Genomic DNA, 12,054 nt, shown 5'->3' with positions numbered 1-12,054 from the left:
TGTAAAGAATCACATTCCACATGTGACAGACGAGGAAATAGAATTTACATGCTGTCTAGTGTTTCACATTCATCTGAGTAACAAAAAATTCTGAAGGAAAATAGTAAAATATTTTATTTGAATACAAGTGTGTAAAAATATGGTAAACTGAAGAAGGAATGCAGGATATGCTGAATACAAATTTTGAGAAATTATAGTGACTATTGTTAGAAAGACAGAACAATGCATGAACTGTTTTGACGGTTTCCTCAGAGCTGGAAATAACCCTTAAGTGTAAGATTTGTGCCTGTAATAGAATCTGAGAATGAATAAAGCAATCTTAAATGTCTTATTGGTACTTTCTTTCCCAAATGGGTTCTACAGTGGGACTGGTGGTAAAAAACACCAAAGCACAGGCCTGAATCCAAGATCTATTCCCAAATACCTTAATCTACCATAAATTCTTCCTTTCCTGATGTTGTGAGTTAGTCCCAGTAGGAAGCTCAACCCCACACAACCACTTGTTCACTCCTGCTCAATGGCAATAGGGAAGAAAATTGGAAGGGCAAAAATGTGAAAATGAATGGGTTGAGATAAAAGAAGTTTAATATGTAAAGCTAAATCTGCATGCCTAAGCAAAACAAAATAGGGCCCTCATTAGCTCCTTCCCATCAGCAGGCAGATGTTTAGCCATTTGCACAAAATGTTCCATCATGCATAACGGTTGTTTGAGAAGAAAGGCACCATCATCCTGAACATTTTCACTCAGAATTCCTCCTTTCTCTTCCTTCTCCCCAGCTTTTATTGCTGAGTATGATGTAATGTAATATGGAATCTTTTTTGGTCATTTTGGTTCAGCTAACCCAGTTGTATCCTTTCCTAACATGTCTTGCATCCCCAGCCTACTTGCTGGTGGGGCACTGTGAGAAACAGAAATGGCCTTGATGTTTGTGTATATACTGTTCAGAAAGAGCTAAAACAGGTTTGTTATCAACACTGTTTTGGCCACAAATCTAAAAGACATCACCATATGAGCCGCTATGAATAAAATTAGCTCTATCCCAGCCAAAACCAGTACTGATCATCTTTGGATGGATTTGACTCCATTGACCACCACTCTTTGGGCCTGACTGTCCAGCCAGTGCTTGATCCAGGCCATGAGCAGCCAGTTTTTTTATGAGAGTTCTATGGGGAACCATGTCAAATGCTTTTTGGAGGTCCAGATAGACAGTATCCACAGCCTTTCCCTCATCCAATAGTCAGGTCATCAGGTTATAAAAGGAGATCAGGTTCATCAGGCAGGACCTGCCTTTCATAAGCCCATGCTGACTGGGCTTGATCCCCTGGTTATCCTCTATATGTCTTCTAATGACACTCAAGATGCTCTGCTCAGTGACCTTCCCTGGTACCAAGGTCACACTGACAGGTCTATGGTTTCCCAGATCCTCCTTTCTGCCTTTCTTATAGATGAGTGTTACATTTGCTACCCTCCAGTCTGCTGGGACCTCCCCAGTTAGCCAAGACTTCACGTTAATAATGGAAAGTGGCCTGGTGATCACGCCTGCCAACTCTTTCAGCACCCTTGGATGTAGCCCATCCGGTCCCATAGACTTGTGTGTGTCTAAGTGGTGTAGTAGGTCTCTGACCACTTCCTCTTTAATTGTGACGACCTCCTTCTGCATCCCCTCCATGTCCCCTAGCTCATGTGGCTGGGTATCCATGGAACAGCTAGTTCCACTGCTAAAGACTGAGGCAAAGTAGGTTTTGAGCACCTCATCCTTTTCCTCTGTCGCAAGCTGGTACCGGGGGGCTACCGGCTGTCAGGATACTTTTGCGACTCCCCCTCTCAATGTGGAGGGGTTTGTGAATGAGCCCGAGGGTCACACGCGGCGCTGCCTCTCACGGAGCAACGGCCGCGGGACCGTATTTCCGGGTGGTAGCTAGAGAGCACCCCCACCCCACCACGCTCAGAGATTGCCTCTAAAGCCAAGATTTACTCCACAAACTAATAGGTTTATTAAGGGTTAACACAAACCGAGGGATGATGTTCGGGGACAATACAGGTGTGAATGGCTACCAGGGATATCAATATGTATGTGGTGAGAAAGTGTCCTTTAGGGAGGCAATGCAAAGGTGCTTTTAAGGGAGAGGATTAAGGATCAAAGGGAGGAGGGAAGGAAACCCGACGCCGGTCCTCCTTAAGAGGTCGCGCTGTGTGTGCAAGTATGAGGAAAGGAATATGTGTGTGTGGGTATGTGTGTGTGTGTGTGTGTGTGAGGTGATGTTACCCTCCGGCGGCTAGTCCAGCGTCGGTCGGTGGCCAGAGGGCAGGACGGCAGGTCCGTGGTGTCGGAGGGGCAGCCTCTCGGCAGCGGGTGCAGCGCCCGTTGGTTTCCTCTCCAGCGGCAGCAACACGGGGAGGGGGCTCCGGCCCCGACCCCAGGGCTCGGGACCCCGGCACGCTCGGCGCTGAGGCTCAGGCTGGACCTGGGGCAGGCAGGCAGGCAGGGTCCCAGCACCAGTGTCCGCAGCAGGGGGGTGTCCCACGCAGAAAGCGTCCGAACGGGCCTCAGGGAGGAGGGAAGGGCCCACCTGCTGCCCTCGCCACCTTTTATACCCCCTGACCCACCGGTCCAGTCAGTGTCACTGTCCAGAGCCAATGAGCGTCCGTGAGCCCCACTTTAAGGCGGTGACTGCCAGGGGCACAGGATGGCTTGTCGTCCATCCTTTCTGTCCCGGACCACAGCTGTTGTTTTGGGTTCAGTTGTCCTTGAGAAGCGAGTCTGTTTTAGTTCGTTAGCTGGGGATAATCAGGAGAGGCCTTCGCTGGCTTAAAAGACATTTTGTTTAGACTTATGTGGGGAAGAAAAGAACAGTTTCCCACACTCATCCTTTGTTACTAAGATTCCCTTTGCATCCAATAAAGGATGGGGATTTTCCCTAATTCTCCTTTTGCTGTTAAAGAACTTATAGAAACATTTTTTATTATTCCTAACAGCTGTAGCTAGTTTGAGCTCTAGCTGTGCTTTGGCTCTCCTAATTTTCACCCTGCATAGGTTCACTTCACCTTTATAGACTTCATGAGTGACCTGTCCCCTCTTCCAAAGGTCGTAGACTCTCCTTTTGTTCCTAAGGTCCAGCTAAAGGTGCCTATTTAGCCAGGCTGGTCTCCTACCCTGCTTACTGGTTTTCCAGCACAGGGGGACAGCCTGCTCCTGAGCCTTTCAGACTTCTTTCTTGAAGTATGTCCAGTGTTCCTGAACTCCTTTATCCTTCAATGCATTCCACAGACAATGAACTGACTGATAAAGGTTTATAAAGATTTATCCAAAAGATAGAAATCCCTGACTGGTCAGGGTTCCGGGTAGAAACTTGGTGCTCACTGGCAACTCATGTCATTAAATATTAAATCGCAACTACCTGAAAGGACGTTGTAAAGAGGTAGGCACTGGTCTTTTCTCTCGAGTAACTGGTGAGGGAACAAGAGGGAATGGCCTCAAGCTGCAACAGGGTAGGTTTAGACTGGACATTAGGAAAAAAATTTTCACTGAAAGGCTTGTCAGACATTGGAACATGCTGCCCAGGGAGGTGGTTGAGTCACCATCCCTGGATGTTTTTAAAAGTCTAGATGTGTTGCCTGGGACTTAGTAGAATCGGGTTACTGGTTGGATGAAAAGATCTTAAAGGTCTTTTCCAACCTAAGTGATTGCATGATTCTATGATTCTGTGAAGTATAATAATGATCCTTCTAAAAAACGATTAATCCAAATTTGAATAAGAAGGCAGGATATCTGCTGTAAAAACTGTTTAATGTTCCTTCTCAAATCTGCAGTAGTAAACCATTGCATTGTCAATTCTAGAATGACAACTCTCTTACATAGCCTTCCCTATTTGATATATATGAATAACCATGAGAATTGAAAATATGACAGAACAACCATTATGCCTGAAAGTCTAATAGAAAGAAATAAAAGAAATTGCATAAATGTAGTAAGAAATTATGTCTTAGAGATATGGGAAGAGTAGCAAGACCTTAAAAAAACATATGTGACTTTATCAGGTATGTAATTGATATAGTACATATTATTGATATAGTACATGTTAGTATTTATTCCTCAGTAATGCAGCCAATTTGGGAAGGCTGTCTAAATTTTTTTTCCTTCTTTTTCACCAGACTCACTGGTAGCTGTGAGGGACCCGCCTTCAGGACATGCATTTGCAGAAAATGGCTCGTTTGCACGCCAAAAGGTCTGCCTGAGAGGATGGAGACAAAGATGATGGCTGCCAATGGCCTGGGCCTGCATGCACAGTGATTAAGATAACAACAATGATCGAAGGGTGGAGGGGGCAAAGGTCCACTCCAGCTGCTCAGTCTTATGACTCAATCTTTACTCATCCTTGTGAAACAAGGAAATAAGGCCCACAAAACAGGGAGCTGCAGTGGTGGCCTGTGAGAGCCTCACTGACACATTGGCTGACCCAACACTGGATCCAGGACTGGTGATTTTCTGTTATCTATCTCTCTCACTTTTTTCCTCCTGTTTTTTTTTTTTTTTCTCTCTTCCTTCCTAAAATCATTAGGTAACGCAAAGCCTAACCACAATTTTTTCTCAAGTTGTGCAGCTTGAACATACATGTATTCTGACTTACATTGTGACCTTTTAATCAGCCTTTATGATCATGCAGTCTGAGCTAATAACTGAAATATCAGTATTCCTTGTATAGTTTTAATTAAACCTAATATTCAAATGCAGACCATGAGTGTTGTTTTACATTAATCTGATCAAGGGGTATTGGATGGTTGAGTATTTCGTCAGATCATACTATTTTAATCTCTCCCTGGAAGGGCCAGGTCTGAGACTAAGGTTGGATCCAGCTGCACCTAGGGTCCTCTTTGAGAAGCAGTTGAGAAAGCAAGCAAGGAGGTCCAGTCTAAATCTCCCTGCGTTGCCCTGCCTGGATCATGGCAGTAGCCTATCACTTTGTCCAAATAAAAGAGTTAAAAGTGTATGATCTTCCTAAACTGTTTTGAGATCCTTCCCTATTTCTCAGCTTCTATAGGTAAGATTTTTTATGACAATTCACTTATTGGTATTGCTGAGGCTTGCTCTTGTTCTCACAGGTTGAAATCATTCACAAAACATCTGTTACCAGAAAGAATCATCTACAGTCATCTTGGATACCTGCCAGTTTTCCGGAAAGTTATCTCTTGCCCTGTCTAAAGTATTACATTTCCCACTTGACTAAGTGAAAAAAACTCATTACTCAGTATCATAATTTTGTGGATAATTAGTAACTCTCCCATACCCTGTAATTCATTCTTCTACTTGCATTGTTAATGTTGCCAGCTATAACATCTACTGCAATAGATTATAAACTTGAGGACAGATTTTGGATTTGATTTAAATTTTTCTGTATCCTGATGATTAAGTGAACCCTTTTACAAGATTTAAAATATTTCTCAGGTAGAAATATGAACACATTTATAATATCAGGTGGCAGATTCCTGGATCATTCCCTGCTCAAACTTCAGTTCTTTTCAATAACTACAGTCAGCTTTAAACCTTGAAAGGTGCTTTCCCAGAGCATCAATCCAGATCCAATTTTAGCCCTGCTGACCTTTTTCCTTGCACACATCCATGACCACTCAGCACTGATTTGCACCATCTTTGAAACTGCTCTGATCTGGGTTTATCCTGTGGCCAGCAACTGTTATCTTTTCCTATGCTACTGATGTTAGTGAAGGAAATGCTGACAGCTTCCTTCCCAAAAATAAGATTTTAACCTATCCTTTCAGGAGGAACATTTGAATTTAGTTAAATGACATCAACATCCAATCTTGAATTAATTCCCATTCTGAACATCAGAAAGGCCTCACAAATACAAGGTCTGTGACATTGCAATAGCAGGCAATGTCTTATTCTGAGATAATCCCAAACACCAATTTTTTGGCTAGAAAAAAAGAATGCTGATATATATAGACAAGGAATTACAAAAGACTGTATTGCTTTGCCTGAAATATGCTCTGTAATATCTAATATTATTAAGATCTATTTTATTTATTGTTCTATTTCATACTCAAAGAGCTCATGCCTTTAATTTTTTTAACTTTGAATTACAGACCACTGAATTCCAAAACCCTATCTAATAATTCCTTATAAACTTACTGCAATGAATTAATCCTACCTTCTCAATAATTATTATATTATAAATTCTAGCATCAAGCTAGAAGCTTACATACTGGTCTTACACATGATTTACTAACTTTCTTTGCAAATTCAGATATATTTAAATTCAGTAATTGTTTTGAATATCTCTTCTCTTGCTCATCTTCATTTCTGCAACGAGTATCAGCCATGCAGACAGGAGAGATCTTCCGCACAGCTTTATTCTTAGCTCCTTTGATCCAGTAAGCCTGCATGATCCCCAGTGCATGTCTATCAATCATTACATCTGAATCTTACCACTGAATGAGAGGTTATTGCACTAACTGAAGATTTGCACACTACTCAGCATCATTTTTTTATTTTAATTAGACTTCAATAATAAATTGAGGAAGCAAGCAGCAGATGAGAGCTGCAAAATACCCACTCTGAGGGCACTATTCTGGTAATGAATATTTTCAAATTCATGAAAAGTAGTAATTCACTTGCTATTCTCATGAGATCCCTAATTGGATCATAACCCAACTTTAACACTAATTTGCCATCTAATATCCTGTTTAGGCATTTCAGGTGTGAAAAAGGGGTCTCATAATTTTCATTAGTTTGTAGCACTTCTAACTTACCACCTCACCTGCAGCAAATAGACCTATATTCTCCTGAATAAACCTGTTCTGCAAATGAAATTGTATCCTAGTGTCCCACTGCCTGCAAAGACAATCTTAATAAAGAATCTAATATTGACTAGGATATTCATACCAAAATGCCCAATGGATACAAGCTGTAACATTTTCTGATGTTGCAGCCACATAAAACTCTGCCCCTTAAGCTCAAAAGCAATTTTTCCCTAAGCTATTCAAAACTCATATTTTGCCAGCAATTTCTATTTCTCCACAGAATATTAGAGAACAAATGGTAGATTTTAAAGGAAGTGATAGTAAGCAATTTAAATTCAGTATGTTACAGGAGATACTGTAAGCAGTAGATGGCCATACCTGGACAGTCTTTAATGACAAGGTAAAAATCTTTTTCTAGTGCTTTGAATCCTTCAAATTATTTATTTTAAAGAGGGAGAACTAGTCTGTAGAAAACTCAGGTACTGAAGCTGTTATTGAAGGTCAAAACCAGAATTATAATAATAATTATTCATCAATTCAGATAATAAAAGACAAGATATTTGTTCTCTTAGGAAGCTGACAATGAAGAACACTATCACTGTTCACATTGACCTGTTCAGCCTTACTCTATAATGTCCAGGAATCATTATAATCAATACAAACAAAAAATAATTAATCACTTAATTTAAACAAATTAAATTGGCTGTATGGGTTTAGATAGAGACATGCGTGAAAAATAATCTGTTGAAACTAGCTTTCATATATTCAAAACAAATTAATTTCAGATTTCTCATCTTTATGGAATTGTTCCTTTAGTCTCTATGTGTACACTTCTACTTAAATAGTCACCAAACACAATGTTCCTTTTAAAAGATGAGCACAAAGTTACCATTTTGTACTTGTCCCTGTTTCCTCTCTTTGCTCTTTCTATTGAACTCTTCTAAAAACCTAGTTAATCTAGAGTATATTAATCCCTTCACAGACCACTTAAAATTTTATGATAAGCTTTCACACACCCCATTTCTACTTTTTCCCAATAATACATTTGCAGTCTTGTAACTGCAAATATAGCACGTCTGCTAATGAGTTTGAAATTAATTATCCATGCAAGGGAATCTGAGAAAAACAGGTTTCTCTCAGATCAATTTTAGATCATCTTTTTTATAAGCCATAAATACACGAGTCTCTACACAGATTAGAACATATATATATATATATATGTTGTAAGGGAAATATATATGTTCTAGGGGAAAAAGGAAGACCTAGGAAACTACAGGCCTGTCAGTCTCACCTCTGTGCCCAGCAAGATCATGGAGCAGATCCTCCTGGAAAATGTGCTAGGGCACATGGAAATAAAGAGGTGATTGGTCACAGCCAACATGGCTTTACTAAGAGCAAATCATGCCTGAACAATTTGGTGGCTTTCTACATAAAGCTACAGAGATGGTGGGTGGTGGCAGAGCAATTGTCATCTACCTGGATTTGTGCAAGGCATTTCACACTGCCCCACATGACATCCTGGTCTCCAAACTGATAAGGCAAGGATTTGACAGATGGACCACTCGGTGGACAAGAAATTGGCTGGATGGCTGCACCCAGAGAATTGTGGTCAATGGCTCAGTGTCCAAATGGCGGCAAGTGATGAGTGGTGTTCCTCAGCGGTCAGTACTGGGACCAGTGCTGTTCAACATCTTTGCTGGAGACATGGACAGTGGGATTGAGTGTATCCTCAGCAAGTTTGCTGGTGATACCAAGCTGTGTGGAGTAGTTGACACACCAGAGAGAAGAGAGGCCATCCAGAGGGACCTTGACAGGCTGGAGAGATGGGCCACTGCCAACCTCATGATGTTCAACAAGGCCAAGTGCAAGGTCCTGCACCTGGGTCAGCACAACCCCAGGCACAAATACAGGGTGGGGGAAGAATGGCTGGAGAGTAGTCCCGAGGAAAAGGACTTGGGGTGGTAGTAGCTGAGAAGCTCGACAGAAGCCATCAGTGTGTGCGGGAGCCCAGAGAGCCAACTGCATCCTGGGCTGCATCAAAAGAAGTGTGGACAGCACGGCTAGGGAGGTGATTCTGCCCTCTACTCTGTGCTGGTGAGTCTGCACCTGGAGTACTGTGTACAGTTCTGGAGCTCTTAGCAGAGGAAAGACATGGAGCTGTTGGAGGGGGTCCAAAGAAGAGCCACCAAGATGATCAAAGGTCTGGCTCACCTCTGCTATGAAGACAGGCTGATACAGTTGGGGATATTCAGCCTGGAAAAGGGAAGGCCCAGGGAGCAACCTTTCAGTACTTGAAAGGGGCCTACAGAAAAGCTGGGGAGGGGCTTTTCACCAGAGATGGTAGCAATAGAACAAAGGGTAATGGTTTAAAAGTGAAATAGGGGAGATATAGGTTAGACATCAGGAAGAAATTCTTCAACATGAGGGTAGTAAGGTACAGGAATAGATTGCCCAGTGAGGTTGTGGAAGTTCCCTCCCTTCTGACCTTCAAGGATAGGTTGGATGAGGCTTTGTGCAACCTGTTGTGATGTGAGGTGTTCCTGCCCATAGCAGGGAGGTTGGAACCTGATGATCTTTAAGGTCCCTTCCAACCTTAACCATTCTATGATTCTATGATTCTATGACTCTATGATATAGAGAGATAAATAGTGCATCTCTACATTAAGCTTTATAAGTGAAATGTCTGGAGGTTCTAAAAATTCGACACACTGTAATAATATTGTCAATGAAACCCAATAGCTATTTATTTTGGTTTAGTTTTATTTAATAGAAATCACAGAATCATAGGAAAATTTAGAATGGAAGGAACTTCTGGACATCATTTGATCAAAACATCTGTTGAAAGCATAGCCCTATGCCATATTATGCAGGGTCATATCATGCTGAGTCTTTCATTTTTAGACAGTACTGTGCAATGTTTCGTTGTTCATAAAGTGAATAATTCATTAACAGGCAGAATCTTCTGTGAATTAACTTGTGCCTGTTGCTTCTTGTCACCTGCAAACCTGTGAAGAGGGTACCAACACTTCCATATTAATGCCTTTTCAATACCTGAAGACTGATTAGTTCCCATTGTTCCCCTGAGTGGTCAAATCCAATTTCTCCACTTTTCTTCCTGTGTCAAATTCTCAAAGTTTATAACCAACTTAGATACAATCTGTTAGACCCTATCCAATTTTTCAGTGTCTCTCTTGAATTTACAGTGCCAAAACTGGGAATAGTGTCAGATGTAGCCCAGCAAGTCCTGAGCAGAGTGGGGAATAATTACATCCCTTGAACTGCTGGAAATACACTTCCTGATGCAGCTCAGGACATGGTTTGTCTTTATTGCTGTAGAGGCACATTGGTGACTCATGCTTAATTGTCCACCAGGATGCCAAGGTAATTTTCAGCAAAGCTACACATTTTTAGGAAGAAACTTTTGCCTATTTAATAATTACTCTTGCTACCAGTGGCTTCTTTACCAGTTCAGTGTTCTCATATTATTTATGAATGGAAGTTTGGTCAAAGAAAATAAAGATTTGATCTCTTTTTCACTTTCCTCTTCTATTTCTACTCCTTTTATTCTAATTTTTAAATAGCTTTAGAATTGCACTGCTCTATTTATGTTTTGGGTTTGGTTTGGTTGGGCTTTTAAGGAGTGTTTTATTATCAGTTGCTTTGCAAAATGAAGATCTTCATCAAACTTTGTTTTGATATTTCTGCTTTGTCTACATCATATAGATTCAGAAAATTTAAATTAAAGTTTTTGTACTTTGAACATTCTTGCATGTAATGTCTATAAGCAAAGGAAGCAAAAAGAGATGTAAAACAAACTTGGGTAAAGTTTTCATGTTTTTATTCCATTAACATGGACAAAGGTTTTCATGAGGGTTTTTTGACCGTAAATTTTGCAAAAGACAACATTAGTTTTGTCTATGTAAAATCAATAGCAAATTGGTTTTATCTAAGTTCTAATTTATTTTTATTATTGACAACCATTCCTGATTCCACCAGAAAAAGCTCCGGATTCAGCTTGCAGTGTACCACTGCTGTTAACACAGCCTATATTTTACTGAAACATTAAAATATCCCTTGTAACAGGTAAAATTCTCCACCCAGCCTGTATTTGTTCTTGGAATTGCCCCAATCCACACACAGGACCTTGTGCTTGGCCTTGTTGAACTTCAGGTGGTTTGCACAGGCCCATCTCTCAGGCTTTTCAAGGTCCCTCTGGATGGCATTCCTTCCCTCCAGTGTGTCAGCCGCACCACACATCTTGATGTTGTTGGCAATCTTGCTGAGAGTGCACTCAAGTCCACTGTCTGTGTTGGAGACAATGATGTGAAAAAGGGCTGGTCCTAGTACTGACCCCTGAGGGACGGCCTCTTGTCACTGGTCTCCACTTGGACATCAAGCCATTGACTGCAACTCTTTGAGCAAGGCCATTTAACAAATTCCTTATGCATCAGGTGTTCCATCCATCAAACCCAAAACCATGTGTCTCCAATTTAGAGACAAGGATGTTAAACAAGACATTCTGGAATACTTTGCATAAGTCCAGGTAGATGACATCAGTTGCTCTTTCCTTATCCACCAATGCTGAGACCCCGTTGTAAAATGCCACCAAATTAGTCAGGCATGAGTTTCCTCTGGTGCAGCCATGATGGTTTCAAATATTCATCGATCAGTTCCCTCAGGACACGTGGATGCCTCTTGTCAGGTTCCATGAACTTGTGCACTTTCAGATTCCTTAAATGGTCTTAAACCTGATCAGCTGCTTCTGTGGGTGGCTCTTCATTCTTGGCTCCTAAACAGTCAAAAAATGCTTTATTCAACACTTGACTTCAAATTCTTATATTTTGAAGCATGCTCCTTAAGCCTCGGTTATGTAACCGTTGTGGTAAAATGTCTGCTGCACAACTGTTAGAAAACTTACCAGAAACAGTTCACTACTGCACTCCACAGAGCACGTCATGTTTCAGCTGCTTGGTTGTTTGAGACAAGATGATCAACAGGTTTTACCAGTCTCTCACACCAGGTGAATCTGTCACAGCTGAATTGTCTGAAGGTATGTCTGTAGCTCTCATTTGCATACTTGTGTTGCCATATTAGACAAGAAAAAAAAAAAATAATCTATTTCTTGAAATTATGGTCAGAGGATGCAATATTTGATTCCTCCTCATTTAGAAAAATAGTTTATTTATTTTCCACTTTTTAAACTGGCTGGTGAGTTTGCTTTACCCGAATTTGAATTGTACAGTCCAGTTGATTATAATAATTTTGCCTTTGCTGTCATCCAAAAGCACTCTATAAAT

This window comes from Apus apus, chromosome 4, assembly GCF_020740795.1.
Source record: "Apus apus isolate bApuApu2 chromosome 4, bApuApu2.pri.cur, whole genome shotgun sequence".
Classification (NCBI taxonomy): Eukaryota; Metazoa; Chordata; class Aves; order Apodiformes; family Apodidae; genus Apus; species Apus apus.
The sequence above is the reverse complement of the archived record's forward strand: the minus strand, read 5'-3'. Positions refer to the sequence as shown.